Below are 13,632 nucleotides of genomic sequence, written 5' to 3' on the forward strand. Positions count from 1 at the left end.
CCACATCAGTGTGACGATTTCATTTAATCTCTAATTCAGGTTAGCGATGTTGTGACTTTTACATGAATGCTTGCCTGTACGAATCTAGCAAATCTCTACTCAACACTAGCTACTTCCTATCACACACTTTAATTTATTTTATGTCTTGTCCAACTGGAAATCTTGAACCAAAAATAATTCAACAATGCAGAATAATTAGGATAACGTTCATGATATAAATTTATTAGATTTCACTCTATACCCTTTAGGATTTTTTATATCTTTCCTGTTATACATTTTAGTAGCTAAATGCTTTCAATTCCACTTTTTCATGCTTGAAAGTAATCTGATGACAATAACTGTTGTTTGGTTCTACTGGACATAATAACTGTCGACTATTTATTACTAGTTATACACTGAACAGTAACACTGCAGGGCATCTTAGGGTCCATTAAAATCAGTCATTGTATGGTGTAATAAGCCCTCCATATGCCAATTAAATAAAAATACATTTAACCCCTTTCTGCCAGCTGACGGAATAGTACGTCAGCTGGCAGATCCCCTGCTTTGAGGTGGGCTCCGGCGGTGAGCCCACCTCAAAGCCGCGACATGTCAGCTGTTTTGTACAGCTGACATGTGCGCGCAATGAGCGCGAGCGGAATCGCGATCCGCCCGCGCCCATTAACTAGTTAAATGCCGCCGTCTAGCGCTGACAGCGGCATTTAACTAGCGCTCCCGGCCGCGCGGCGTGAAGTGCTCGCACTGCGGACCCCCGTCACATGATCGGGGGTCAGCAGTGCATCGCCATAACAACCAGAGGTCTCCTTGAGACCTCTATGGTTGTTGATGGCCGATTGCTTTGAGCGCCACCCTGTGGTCGGCGTTCAAAGCAACCTTGCATTTCTGCTACATAGAGGTGATCTGTACTTCACCTCTATGTAGCAGAGGCAATCGAGTTATGCATGCTTCTAGCCTCCCACGGAGGCTATTGAAGCATGCCAAAATTAAAAAAAAAAGTGATTAAAAATATAAAAAAAATAAAAAGTATATAAAAGTTCAAATCACCCCCCTTTCGCCCCAATCAAAATAAAACAATTAAAAAAAAATCAAACATACACATATTTGGTATCGCCGCGTTCAGAATCACCCGATCTATCAATAAAAACAAAGGATTAACCTGACCGCTAAATGACGTAGCGAGAAAAAAAATCAAAACGCCAAAATTACGTTTTTTTTGGTCGCCGTGACATTGCATTAAAATGCAATAACGGGCGATCAAAAGAACGTATCTAGACCAAAATGGTATCATTAAAAATGCCAGCTCGGCATGCAAAAAATAAGCCCTCACTTGACCCAAGATCACGAAAATTGGAGACGCTACGGGTATCGGAAAATCGCACATTTTTTTTTTTAGCAAAATTTGGAATTTTTTTTCACCACTTAGATAAAAAATAACCTAGACAAGTTTGGTGTCTATGAACTCGTAATGACCTGGAGAATCATAATGGCAGGTCAGTTTTAGCATTCAGTGAACCTAGCAAAAAAGCCAAACAAAATACAAGTGTGAGATTGCACTTTTTTTGCAATTTCACCACACTTGGAATTTTTTTCCCGTTTTCTGTTACATGGCATGGTAAAATCAATGGTATCGTTCAAAAGTACATCTCGTCCCGCAAAAAATAAGCCCTCACATGGCCATATTGACGGAAAAACAAAAAAGTTATGGCTCTGGGAAGGAGGGCAGCAAAAAACGAAAATGAAAAAGCAGAAAAAGCTCCGGGGTGAAGGGGTTAAAATGAAGAAGCAGCGGATTTGGGCACTCAATTGTTTTCCATTGCATTTCATTCTAGAAGATACATGGAGCAAAACGAACTCATGGATAGAGAAAAATACTTAGACTATTTAATAAGTTAGGCACAATTTACCTATTATGATTTGGCAAATTGTGCAATCAATAAAATTGTCTGTGTGTACGTCTGGAACACAGAGAGAAAAAGATTGAAAAAGAGAGTGAATGCAAAATTGTGAAAAGATATTAGAAGCATAGATAGATTAGATATACATAGATAGATAGATAGATAGATAGATAGATAGATGCCTATTATATCATGCAAGTCAATGTAAGTTCATTAGTATAAGGAACACATAATCAACAATGTTGGTTTATTCTTTATGGCTTGCTTAATACATGCTTAATACATTCCAGTTTCAACATTCACAAAGCGACGATTAATATCAGCTATAAGTTCCATAGCAGAGATCTTTTCCTTACAATTGCATAGTTTTATAGAGGTTTTATCCCGCACTTTTATTTTTACATTGTTTCTATTATCTCCACCCAAACAGTGTAGTAAATGCACAGCCGACCAAAGATTTCTGGCTTTTTTTCTCCCAGCGGGATTATCAGTGGTGGTTACAACAACAGTCTTCTCTGTATTCACAACGATAGGATCACTCTTGATTTCACTCATGGTGGATTTACGGAAGCAGCATGTGTTATTGCAGTTTGCTTTCCTATTGCAAGATACGAACAATGATTTATTAATATGGATATGATTATAATATGTACTTATAAAGAAAATGCATTAATATGTTATATAAAAAATTATCCAGAAATATTACAATAAAAGAAACTGCTAACTTTTGTCTGACCTTCAAGCATTACTTGTCTGAGAAAATAATACTCTAAGAAAAAAATAAAGAGTACCACATTAAAAAATGAGCAAAAATGAAACATTACAAAAAAATTTGCTTGGAATATTTGATTTGGGAAGAACTTATTCTCAAGAAACTCAATGCCCCTTGCTATGCTTTGGGAATCTCCAGACCCTGGAGCATAATAAACGTAATATATATAAAAAGTAAAGGAAAAAATCTCTACGATCAGCCCACTGCTCCTCCACTCCTCACCATAACTGGTCGTTGTCATATTTTCTGATCCACAACACTCATGCTGAAATCCTCAGACGTTTCACCCTTGCAAGTTTAATGAGGCCCAGGAGGGTTCTTGTTCAAGTGCGTGAAAAACTACGACGTTATGATCTCACAAGGTGTACCATGACCTCGTATGTGCATCTGCAGAACCATCCTGAGCTCCTCTGAGCCAGTGTGGATCAAAAGATGTGGCAAGGACCAGATAGGTGACGGAGAGGAGTAGAAGGGCCAGAGAGGTGAGCATTAAGGTGATTTTTTTTATTTTCTTTAACCTTTTGATTCCCTTTAAGGCCAGCCTTTAGCTAAATGTGCACAAAAGTGAATTACAAAAGAAAACTGCATTTTAGTTAATGTAGATTCTTGTAAAATTCAAATATACCGTAATTCAATTCCACTTGAATTCATTCTTTCATCTCTAATGACAGGACACTTTCCCCCTCAGGTACTGAGTGACAAAATAAAAAAAAACCTTCACCCAGCCCTGTTCTCCCAGGAGTGGCTTCTCTGGTATGTGTTGTGTGCAGACTGAGACTCTGCACACCAGGCAAAAAGTAGTGTGTAATCTTCATGCTGCGCTGAGATTAAGGCTGAATGGTTGTGCTAGGAGCCCCATTCCTTCACTATTTTAAACTGCATTTGCATTCTGAGTATGCAGGTATTGCTGAAATAGAAACACTAGGGAGGGGAAAGCTGTGCTGTTCGGCAACTCACGGACCCCTTTGGTTCCACGTGGTTTGCCGCAATTAGCAGTACACCACTGCACTCTCCCTTCCTCCTCATCTCTAACTCTACTTAAGTGGAAGTTGTTACTGGGTCAATACAAAATAAAAATCGCAGCACCTTCTCGTTAAGTCTACGGTATATGATAGTTTAGTGGGTCCCAGCAAAAGCAAAACTTTAGAGACTTAATGTCAATGCAACACATTACATGATCAAGTCAGATTAAAGGAATTCAAAAATAATTTAAAAAAGTCAAAATGTTTAATGGGAATTCTGTCATCATAACATGATCTTTTGTTTAAATCAGGTTTTTATATTAAATGTAACACTATTAATAATTTTGATAATGCTATCTATGTTTTAAAAAGGTAAAATTGCATGTCTTACATTGGACACTAGGCGTTATGCCATTCTCATTTTTTCTGTTCGCTGAAGATAACTTTTTCAGCAATCTCGTTATCGTTACAAGTAGAAGTCAGGATTGCAAAGGAAAGTAGCACCTATTTACCGTATACAATGTGAGATGCCACAACTCCCTTTCTCCCCTTCTCTTGACATTTACTTTTGCACAAGTTAGAGTATGCTCAGGTAAGATGATCAGAAGACTCCAAGATCCAGCTTGTAAAGAAATAACACAAACACAATTATTTTGTAAAAGGATAATGATAATATTAATTTTTTTTTCATATTTCGCATCACAAAACATACTAAAACTTGCTCTAATAATGACAGAAAACAAAAAATTGTGTAATAAAAAAATACAGGGTGGGCCATGTATATAGATACACCTAAATAAAATGGGAATGGTTGCTGATATCAACTTCCTGTTTGTGGCACATTAGTATATGGGAGGAGGAAAACTTTTCAAGATGGGTTGCAACAATGGCGGCCATTTTGAAGTCGGACATTTTGGATCCAATTTTATTTTTTGCAATGGGAAGAGGGCATGTGACACATATATCTTATTGAGAATTTCACAAGAAAAATAATTTTGTGCTTGGTTTTAACATAAATTTATTATTTCATGAGTTATTTACAAGTTTCTCTTTGTTTACAGCCATTGACATGTCACGGAGTTTAACACGTGAGGAGCAGATAAAAATTGTGTTGATGTCTGGTGTGGCACCCCTAGGGGTATTTGCCACAAAAATAGTTACTGACAGTAAGTACAAATACTAAAATAGCAAGACTGCACTACCACCTCCGGCCAGAAGGGGGAGCTCCAGACACTCCCCTTGATCCATTCTGGTCTGAGAGAAGAAATGGCAGTTGGGCTAAGGAGCTGAAAGTGAGAGGTCATACAGTTGAATCTCTAACAGCCCTGTGACTGTTACCAGGCCTAAATCACCGGCCTGAGGAGAAGAGGGATAGAGAAAAAGGACATTGTGAGAACCGGGTAGCATTAATCACTACCCAGAACAGGCGCAAAGACGGATACCGGATCCGTGGCTGTATTCATTACATATAATACAGCAACCGGAAAAACGTGAGGTGATATCAGCTTCACTAGGGTCGGACGCAGCAACAGACACAGAGTTCAGCGGTACTCCTGGAGGGGGTAAGCCGATAAAAGGACTCGGGTTGCCCGTCGAACCAGGACCCGGAGGGGACAGATTGGGCCGGCAGCCAGTTCACATACAGCAGCAGGGCCACACAGATATTGCGTACAATAAGAGGCGAAGAACCCGGGCAGTGTCAAAGTAACTCAGAGTTCCCATACAGACTCCGGTGACAGGATTGGTTGTAAATCCTTTTTTGTTAAAGTAAACTGGTTAAACGTTTCAGTGCCTCAGTCTTTCATTTGGACAATAGCCATCTATCCAGGATTGGGATCATCACCGCTGGGAGAACCTGCTGCTGATCAAGTAAGTGCCTGTTCCCTCACGATACCCTTTACACTGTGCATTGCCTGAGGCCACAGCACCGGGTCAAGCCACCCGTGACACCCCCCTCAACAGACAGACCCCATTGGTCCGGTGCTGGGTACCCCGGTCTCTTGGGCGTCACAATTGGCGTCACGAACAGGATCTAGCCAGCCCGTATACCGGGTATTGTGTGCCGTGATTGGAGCCCAAAACTGTGAAAACTTGGATGAAAAATCTTGAAAATTGACTTTATTAAAGAAAAATCCATTCTCCATTGAAAACTATTGAAAGTGACTTTTCCCCATTGGTTATAATGGAGTAAAGATGGCCGCCATCCCCTGAGGTAATCACTTCATAACCGTTAGGCACGAGACTGTTAATTGAGCTACGCCATCACCTGAGCCCCAGTCTAACTGAAAAACTTCAGAATCCGCCATTACAGAGCGCGGTGGGTGGGAGCAGCAGGGGGCGTGTCATTGTGGGCGGCACCAAGCTGAACGCTCTGACATCAGAGCAAGGGGAAAATCGATCCTGCTGCACAGCGGAACGAATCTACACTATCCCGACGGAAGCGGAGGACCGGAAGGGTCCGGATTAACTAAGGGGGCACAGTATGTCGCAGCACGGAGACGCCGCAGCACACGGCGACGCTAATGCAGCTGAAAGACAGAGTGTCGATAGAGAGTCCGGTAGCGCAGCGGTGCAAGGAGTGGCGCCCATCATGCCGGTGCTGATGCCATATACCCCGGGTGGCCCATGGCTTCCAATGTATGAAGGTGAGCCTAATACCCTTGACGATTTCAGAGAAAAGATGCTGGCCCATTTTGACATGTTCCCTGTGGGTGAAGTTCAGCGTGTTAGTCTCCTGATGATGCAGTTAAGTGGCCATGCTAAGCGAGAAGTCATAGCATGGGCAGCTGATCTAAAAGGCACTGTTGAACGCATATTTGCTGGATTAAAAGCTACATTTGAAACCACTGCCAGCAGCAAAGCTAAAGTACGATTCTTTAATTGCAAACAAAAAGTTAATGAGGGCGTGAGAGACTTTGCCTTAAACCTGCAGGAAGCCCTTAAATCACTTACACTGGCTGAACCCATTTTTAACACCGGAGCGGATAAACTGCTAAGAGATCAATTTATTGAGGGACTCTACACCCCTTCTCACCGGGGGCATGTGAGCATGCTTGTTTTTAAGAACCCTGAATTGACATTTGCCCAATTAAAGGAGAGCGTTATACGTCTCCAGCTGGCAGAGGCACCTCGGGATCAGGATCCTGCGCAACTCATGGCAGAGGCTCCTCAACAACATGGAGTACCAGTGACATCAGCTATGTCCGGGGCCATTGCTAAGCCCCTGGGGCCCAGTACTAATGAGGCTCTTCAACAAAAGCTTGACTCTTTAACTGATGTTGTTGCTTCAATAGCTAAAACCATGCAGGAGATGAGAGTACCCAAGATGGAGTTGTCAAACCGTAGAGAAGGTGTTCCATGGATGAGACCCCGGAGATACCCGACATGGAGAGGACGACCCCGCGACCGCTACCAACCGGATGGACAGCCCATTTGCCGCCGTTGCCAGCAGCCAGGCCACTTTGCACGAGATTGTGATTTAAACGGGAATCCCCTGGGAATGCGGGTCGCTTCGCAGGAATGAACTTTCAAGGCCCAACACCCTGGCACGACAGGTACATCGGAGGACGACCCATTATCCCTATCGTGCTGGACGGAATGCCCCTCAACGCTTTGCTGGACACAGGTTCCCAGATTTCATCTATACCGTATATCCTTTATAAGAGGTACTGGGCTGATGCAGATATTGATAAAGGGCCCTCTGATGTTGAACTAGATATATGGGCCAGTAATGGTAAGTTGGTACCGAAACTAGGATTCAGGGAGATGACCATAAAGATTGGTAAAGTAGAATTGAAGAAACAGGGTATAATTGTTGTTGATGTTGACCGGCGGAACTGTGAACCAACTGTATTGATAGGAATGAATGTGTTAGAGAACTGCTTTTCCGAAGTCATTTCTGTCTTACAGCAAATTGCTGAAACTGCCCAATCCTGCCAGCAGAGAGTTCTCCGGAGGGAAATAAAAGTATTGATGTTAAGGCAACAGGTAGAAGTTGCAGGTGGAGAAATCGGCAGTGTGAGGGTAAGTGATCCAACATCTATTGTAATCCCACCAAAAACAGAAATGCTGGTATGGTGTAGAGCAGCCATTGGTACTAAGGGACGAGATTATCAAGCCTTAATAGAACCAGTGTACACCGACAGCAGGCCCACTATACTCACAGCACGAGGGATAGTCGAGGTACACCGGGGACGAGTGCCGGTACGACTTTTGAACTGTGGAGAGGAAGAGGTCACTTTGCCAAGGTATGCTACAATGGCAAAGCTATATACTGTTGACAACAATGCCATCACAACCATTGAGCCCTTAGAACCAACCTGTCAGGTGGAAGGCAATGGCTCAGATGGAGAAATGGAGGATTGGTGCCAACAGCTACACGTGGGCATAAATTCAACACCTACCCATCAAAAACAAGGGGTGTATAGGCTAGTGACGGAATATGAACAAGTCTTCAGTAAACACCCATTGGACTTCGGACGGATAGAAGGGGTAGAACACACAATCCCCACCAGTGACCATCCCCCAATAAAAGAAAGATATAGACCCATACCGCCCGCTCACTATCAATGTGCAAAAGATATGCTGAGGGAGATGAAACAGGCCGGGGTAATAAGAGACAGCTGTAGCCCCTGGGCGGCCCCTCTAGTGATTGTCAAAAAAAAGGACGGAACCATGAGAATGTGCGTAGACTACCGGAAGATTAATAACATCACCCATAAAGACGCCTACCCCTTGCCTAGGATAGAAGAGTCCTTAACTGCTTTGAAATCTGCTAATTATTTTTCCACCTTAGACTTAACAAGCGGGTATTGGCAAGTCCCTGTGGCTGAGCGAGATAAGGAAAAGACGGCATTCACCACACCAATGGGTCTATGTGAATTTAATCGCATGCCGTTCGGACTCTGCAACGCATCCGGTACCTTCCAGCGGCTGATGGAATGCTGCCTCGGACACAAGAACTTCGAGACCGTCCTCCTGTACCTAGATGATGTGATCGTCTACTCAAAGACTTACGAACAACACTTAATAGACCTGGCAGAAGTGTTCGAAGCCTTATCCAGGTATGGCATGAAAGTCAAGCCATCCAAATGTCACCTTCTCAAGCCAAAGGTACAGTACCTGGGACACATCGTGAGTTCGGAGGGAGTAGCACCAGATCCCGAGAAAATAAGCGCCATAAGGGATTGGCCAAGACCTACCAGCGCAAAAGAAGTGAGACAATTCCTGGGATTGGTGGGTTACTATCGCAGATTTATAAAAGGATTTACCAAGTTGGCAGCACCCTTGCAAGACACCTTGGTAGGGCAGACGAAGAAACCTTCAAACCGAAACCCTCCTTTTCAGTGGAACGACGAAAGGGAAGACTCCTTTGAACAACTAAAGAAGGCACTAACCGGAGAAGAGGTTCTGGCATACCCAGATTACCATCAACCTTTCATCCTCTACACCGATGCCAGTAATGTGGGACTAGGAGCGGTGCTGTCACAAAAGCAAGAAGGTCGGGAGAAAGTCATCGCCTTTGCAAGTAGAAAGCTCCGGCCTACTGAAAGAAATTCAGAAAATTACAGCTCCTTCAAATTGGAACTACTGGCAGTAGTTTGGGCTGTGACTGAACGTTTCAAACACTATCTGGCCGCTGCAGAATTTATTGTCTATACTGACAACAATCCGTTGACCCACCTGGACACAGCCAAATTAGGTGCGTTAGAACATCGATGGATAGCCCGGTTATCTAATTACAACTTCAAGATCAAGTATCGAGCAGGTCGCAAGAATGGAAATGCCGATGCCCTATCCCGGATGCCACACTTGAGAGATGTAGAAGAAGAAATGGGGGAGCTTGAAGAAATTGAACTACCAGCCTTCCATCATCCCAAGGCAAAACATCATCAGTAAAGTACCTATCAGAAACAACAAGAGGTGAATTTAAATCCGTTAGCACACCATAGATGGGCTGACACCCAAGACAGCAATCCGGCTGTGAAGTTGGTGAAGGAACTGTTAACTGAGCAAAGTGCATATCCCGATGAGGATGCCCCAGAAGAGACGCATCAACTCTGGAAAGAGAGAGGCAAAATGTTCCTGTATCAAGGGAAGCTCTGTAGAAGGTACACCAATCCGAAAACACATGAATTGGTTTGGCAGATTATCGTGCCTAAACAAGATGTCAAGATGGTCCTCGAAGCTTACCATAATGGTGCTGGTCACTTCGGTTGGAAAAAGTTAGAAGTACTTCTAAGAGAAAGATTTTATTGGGTCGGGATGAGAAAATCAATCGAACAGTGGTGCAGAAATTGTGGCCCGTGCAACCTCAGAAGAAACGATCAAAAGAACCAAAGAGCACCACTGCAGCCCATAATCACCAAACAACCACTTGAACTTGTAGCCATGGACCACGTGAAGTTGACACCAAGCCGGTCTGGCTATGTCTATGCCTTGACCATCGTGGACCATTATTCACGCTTCTTGGTAGTAGTAACCGTAAAAGATCTGACAGCAAAAACAGCAGCCAAAGCGTTCCAAACGTACTTTTGTAGACCCCATGGATATCCGGAACAGGTTCTCACCGACCAAGGTACAGCCTTTGAATCAGAGATCTTCAGAGAATTCTGTAATATGTATGGTTGCAAAAAGATCCGGACGACGGCCTATCATCCACAAACAAACGGCTTATGCGAGAAGATGAACCATATTGTAATAGAACTACTAAAGACTTTACCTGAGGCAGAAAGGAATCAATGGCCAGAGAAATTGCCTGACTTGGTGGATCTGTATAATCATGTCCCGGTGAGTTCCACCAATTGCACCCCAGCTTACCTTATGCGTGCAAGACCCGGCCAATTACCAATCGATCTAGAAATGGGAATTCTGAAACCAGACGCAGAAGTCCAAGACTCCAATTGGGATATCATACGGCAAAAGCAGTATCGCCAAGTGCAAGAGAGTGTGGAAAGAAGCCTTCAGCAAACTAGAGAAAGACAAGAGCGAACTTTCAACCAGAATGCTCTAGCGACCCCATTAAGACCAGGTGACCAAGTGCTCAAGAGAAATCGTCGAACCAATAAACTGGACAATCAGTGGGAAGCCGTACCCTACACAGTTTTACCAACAAGAGTGGATAATCCTAAAATGTGTCTCATTAGCAAAAACGGAGGCTTAACATCTGTACTAGTGTCAAGAGACAATCTTAAATTATGTCCGGAAGCATTGAAAGAGCCAGACGTTGTCCAGCCAGAACCAGAAGTTATTCAACCCATACAGGTTCAACCAGTAAAGGAAAAAGAAGAGGAAGTGTATCACACCTGTATAGGAGACTTTCCCAAAACCCTACTAACATACCATGGTGCAGTAGTGGTTCCCATGGTGGCCTTTTACCCAACACCAAACCCAATACCAGAAGTCCCAAGACAGGAAGAGGCTGACCCCGTACTACAGGAGGTTCCAGGCCAGGAAGAACAGATTCCTGGTCAGAGTAATCCCATTCACGGTGGACTTGCCAACTCCATAGTCGTGGAATTATCTTTAGCAGAGAGGGCAGATACTACATCCGCAGTAGACAGTAGTACACCACATGAAGAGACACCGCTATTACGTAGATCACAGCGTAGTACCCAGGGTCAATTACCGGCCAGGTATGCGGATTACCAACTATAAAACTATAGTCATTGTTATCATTCTGCAACGTTTAAGCCCAGTACCTACAGAGACTTGTCTGTATGTACTTATTGCATATTCTTGAACTTTTTATCAGCCCGGAGGCACTAAATCAAAGCTCCGGAAAGACTGCTTTTTGAACTTTGCTTTTTGCTCTTTTTGAACTTTCTTTAGACTTTATATTGGTAACTCCGTTGGAAAAATGGAACTAAATTCCTGGACACTAAGCACAGTGCCGTTCCTAATACCTTCAAGGATAGAATTGTATTAATGGACGCTATTTGAAGTGAGTTTTTACAGAACTCTATTTTTGTTTCCTTGAGTGGTTTTTGTAACTTTTCATTTTTAAGACTCTGTACATATTAATTGTTATTTCAAAATGTTATTGTCCCACAGTCCCGGAGTACTGTTCTTAACTAAGGGGGAATGTGGCACCCCTAGGGGTATTTGCCACAAAAATAGTTACTGACAGTAAGTACAAATACTAAAATAGCAAGACTGCACTACCACCTCCGGCCAGAAGGGGGAGCTCCAGACACTCCCCTTGATCCATTCTGGTCTGAGAGAAGAAATGGCAGTTGGGCTAAGGAGCTGAAAGTGAGAGGTCATACAGTTGAATCTCTAACAGCCCTGTGACTGTTACCAGGCCTAAATCACCGGCCTGAGGAGAAGAGGGATAGAGAAAAAGGACATTGTGAGAACCGGGTAGCATTAATCACTACCCAGAACAGGCGCAAAGACGGATACCGGATCCGTGGCTGTATTCATTACATATAATACAGCAACCGGAAAAACGTGAGGTGATATCAGCTTCACTAGGGTCGGACGCAGCAACAGACACAGAGTTCAGCGGTACTCCTGGAGGGGGTAAGCCGATAAAAGGACTCGGGTTGCCCGTCGAACCAGGACCCGGAGGGGACAGATTGGGCCGGCAGCCAGTTCACATACAGCAGCAGGGCCACACAGATATTGCGTGCAATAAGAGGTGAAGAACCCGGGCAGTGTCAAAGTAACTCAGAGTTCCCATACAGACTCCGGTGACAGGACTGGTTGTAAATCCTTTTTTGTTAAAGTAAACTGGTTAAACGTTTCAGTGCCTCAGTCTTTCATTTGGACAATAGCCATCTATCCAGGATTGGGATCATCACCGCTGGGAGAACCTGCTGCTGATCAAGTAAGTGCCTGTTCCCTCACGATACCCTTTACACTGTGCATTGCCTGAGGCCACAGCACCGGGTCAAGCCACCCGTGACACCCCCCTCAACAGACAGACCCCATTGGTCCGGTGCTGGGTACCCCGGTCTCTTGAACGCAGTACCCGGGTCATTGCAGCAGATTTCAATGCAAGACACTCTACACAAGAAAACTGTCACCATTCCTATGTTATTTAGGTGTATCCATATAAATGGTCCACCCAAAAACGTTTGTCTCAGCACTGAACATAATGTTCTGTGTAAACTGAAAAATTTGAAAAGGACCCACAGTTTACACAAAACATTATGTTCAATGATGAGGCAAACTTTTTTTTGTCAAAACAGCTGACATGTGACAGTAAAGATGTGGGCTCACCACCCACATTTGTATATTATGTACAGAAGAGGCAACATTTTTGTTGAGATATGCAATAAAATATACGTTACAGGGTGTGACAATTCTATATAGTCATAATACAAGAACAACTTGTACCATAAATGCATTTTTTTCATATTTGTCAATTATGCTTTATGTAAGAAATTAATTTTATAATTATTTCATAGAAAAGGACCCTAAATTTGTTACCTCTTCAAAAGCAGTCTTCAGTAAAGGATCTCAGTCTGCTTTCACAATCTGTCCTGCTTGCTTTATGTGGTTTGTTTTATGCTGCACATGGTATATTACTTTCTGTAGGTGATATCCTGCTTGAAACAGTTTGATTACACTTACATGTTAAATTAAGTTTACTTGGCTTGTGCTTGTGACTCCTCATCATGTCAAACAATAGGGCATGACTAACCTAAAGCAATGCAAATTGGATTGTGCTTCTAGCCTCTTACTGTCCTATCTGCATTTTTTCCTTAATTTTAATACTTTTTTTGGTGACTTCTTATCCCCTTCCTGGATGCTTGAATTTGTCAGATGAACTCAGATTATTACAAGAGTAAATCTTGTTTTGCTTTACAACAGTAATTTAAGGAGTTTGTGTGTTCTCTGAAAGTTTGCATGGATTTCCTCGGGGTACTATGGTTTCTTCCCACACTCCAAAGACATACTAGTAGGGAATTTAGATTGTGAGCTGCAAAGGGGACAGTAATGATAATGTCTTTAAAGTGCTATGGAATTAATGGAGCTATATAAACAAGAAAAATAA

At 43.0% G+C, this 13,632-nt stretch overlaps 1 long non-coding RNA gene across 1 annotated transcript; it reads right to left on the bottom strand.

Annotated features, from left to right (window-relative positions):
- Window positions 1-2,135: 2,135 nt before the first annotated feature.
- LOC138656728 (uncharacterized) lies at window positions 2,136-13,200 on the bottom strand. The gene is made up of 3 exons (XR_011316962.1): window positions 13,065-13,200; window positions 4,142-4,251; window positions 2,136-2,493 (listed from the first exon to the last, which is right to left on the bottom strand). It is a non-coding gene; the product is annotated as an uncharacterized lncRNA (long non-coding RNA).
- Window positions 13,201-13,632: the final 432 nt, after the last annotated feature.

The sequence above is a fragment of the Ranitomeya imitator genome, chromosome 1 (genome assembly GCF_032444005.1).
Source record: "Ranitomeya imitator isolate aRanImi1 chromosome 1, aRanImi1.pri, whole genome shotgun sequence".
Classification (NCBI taxonomy): domain Eukaryota; kingdom Metazoa; phylum Chordata; class Amphibia; order Anura; family Dendrobatidae; genus Ranitomeya; species Ranitomeya imitator.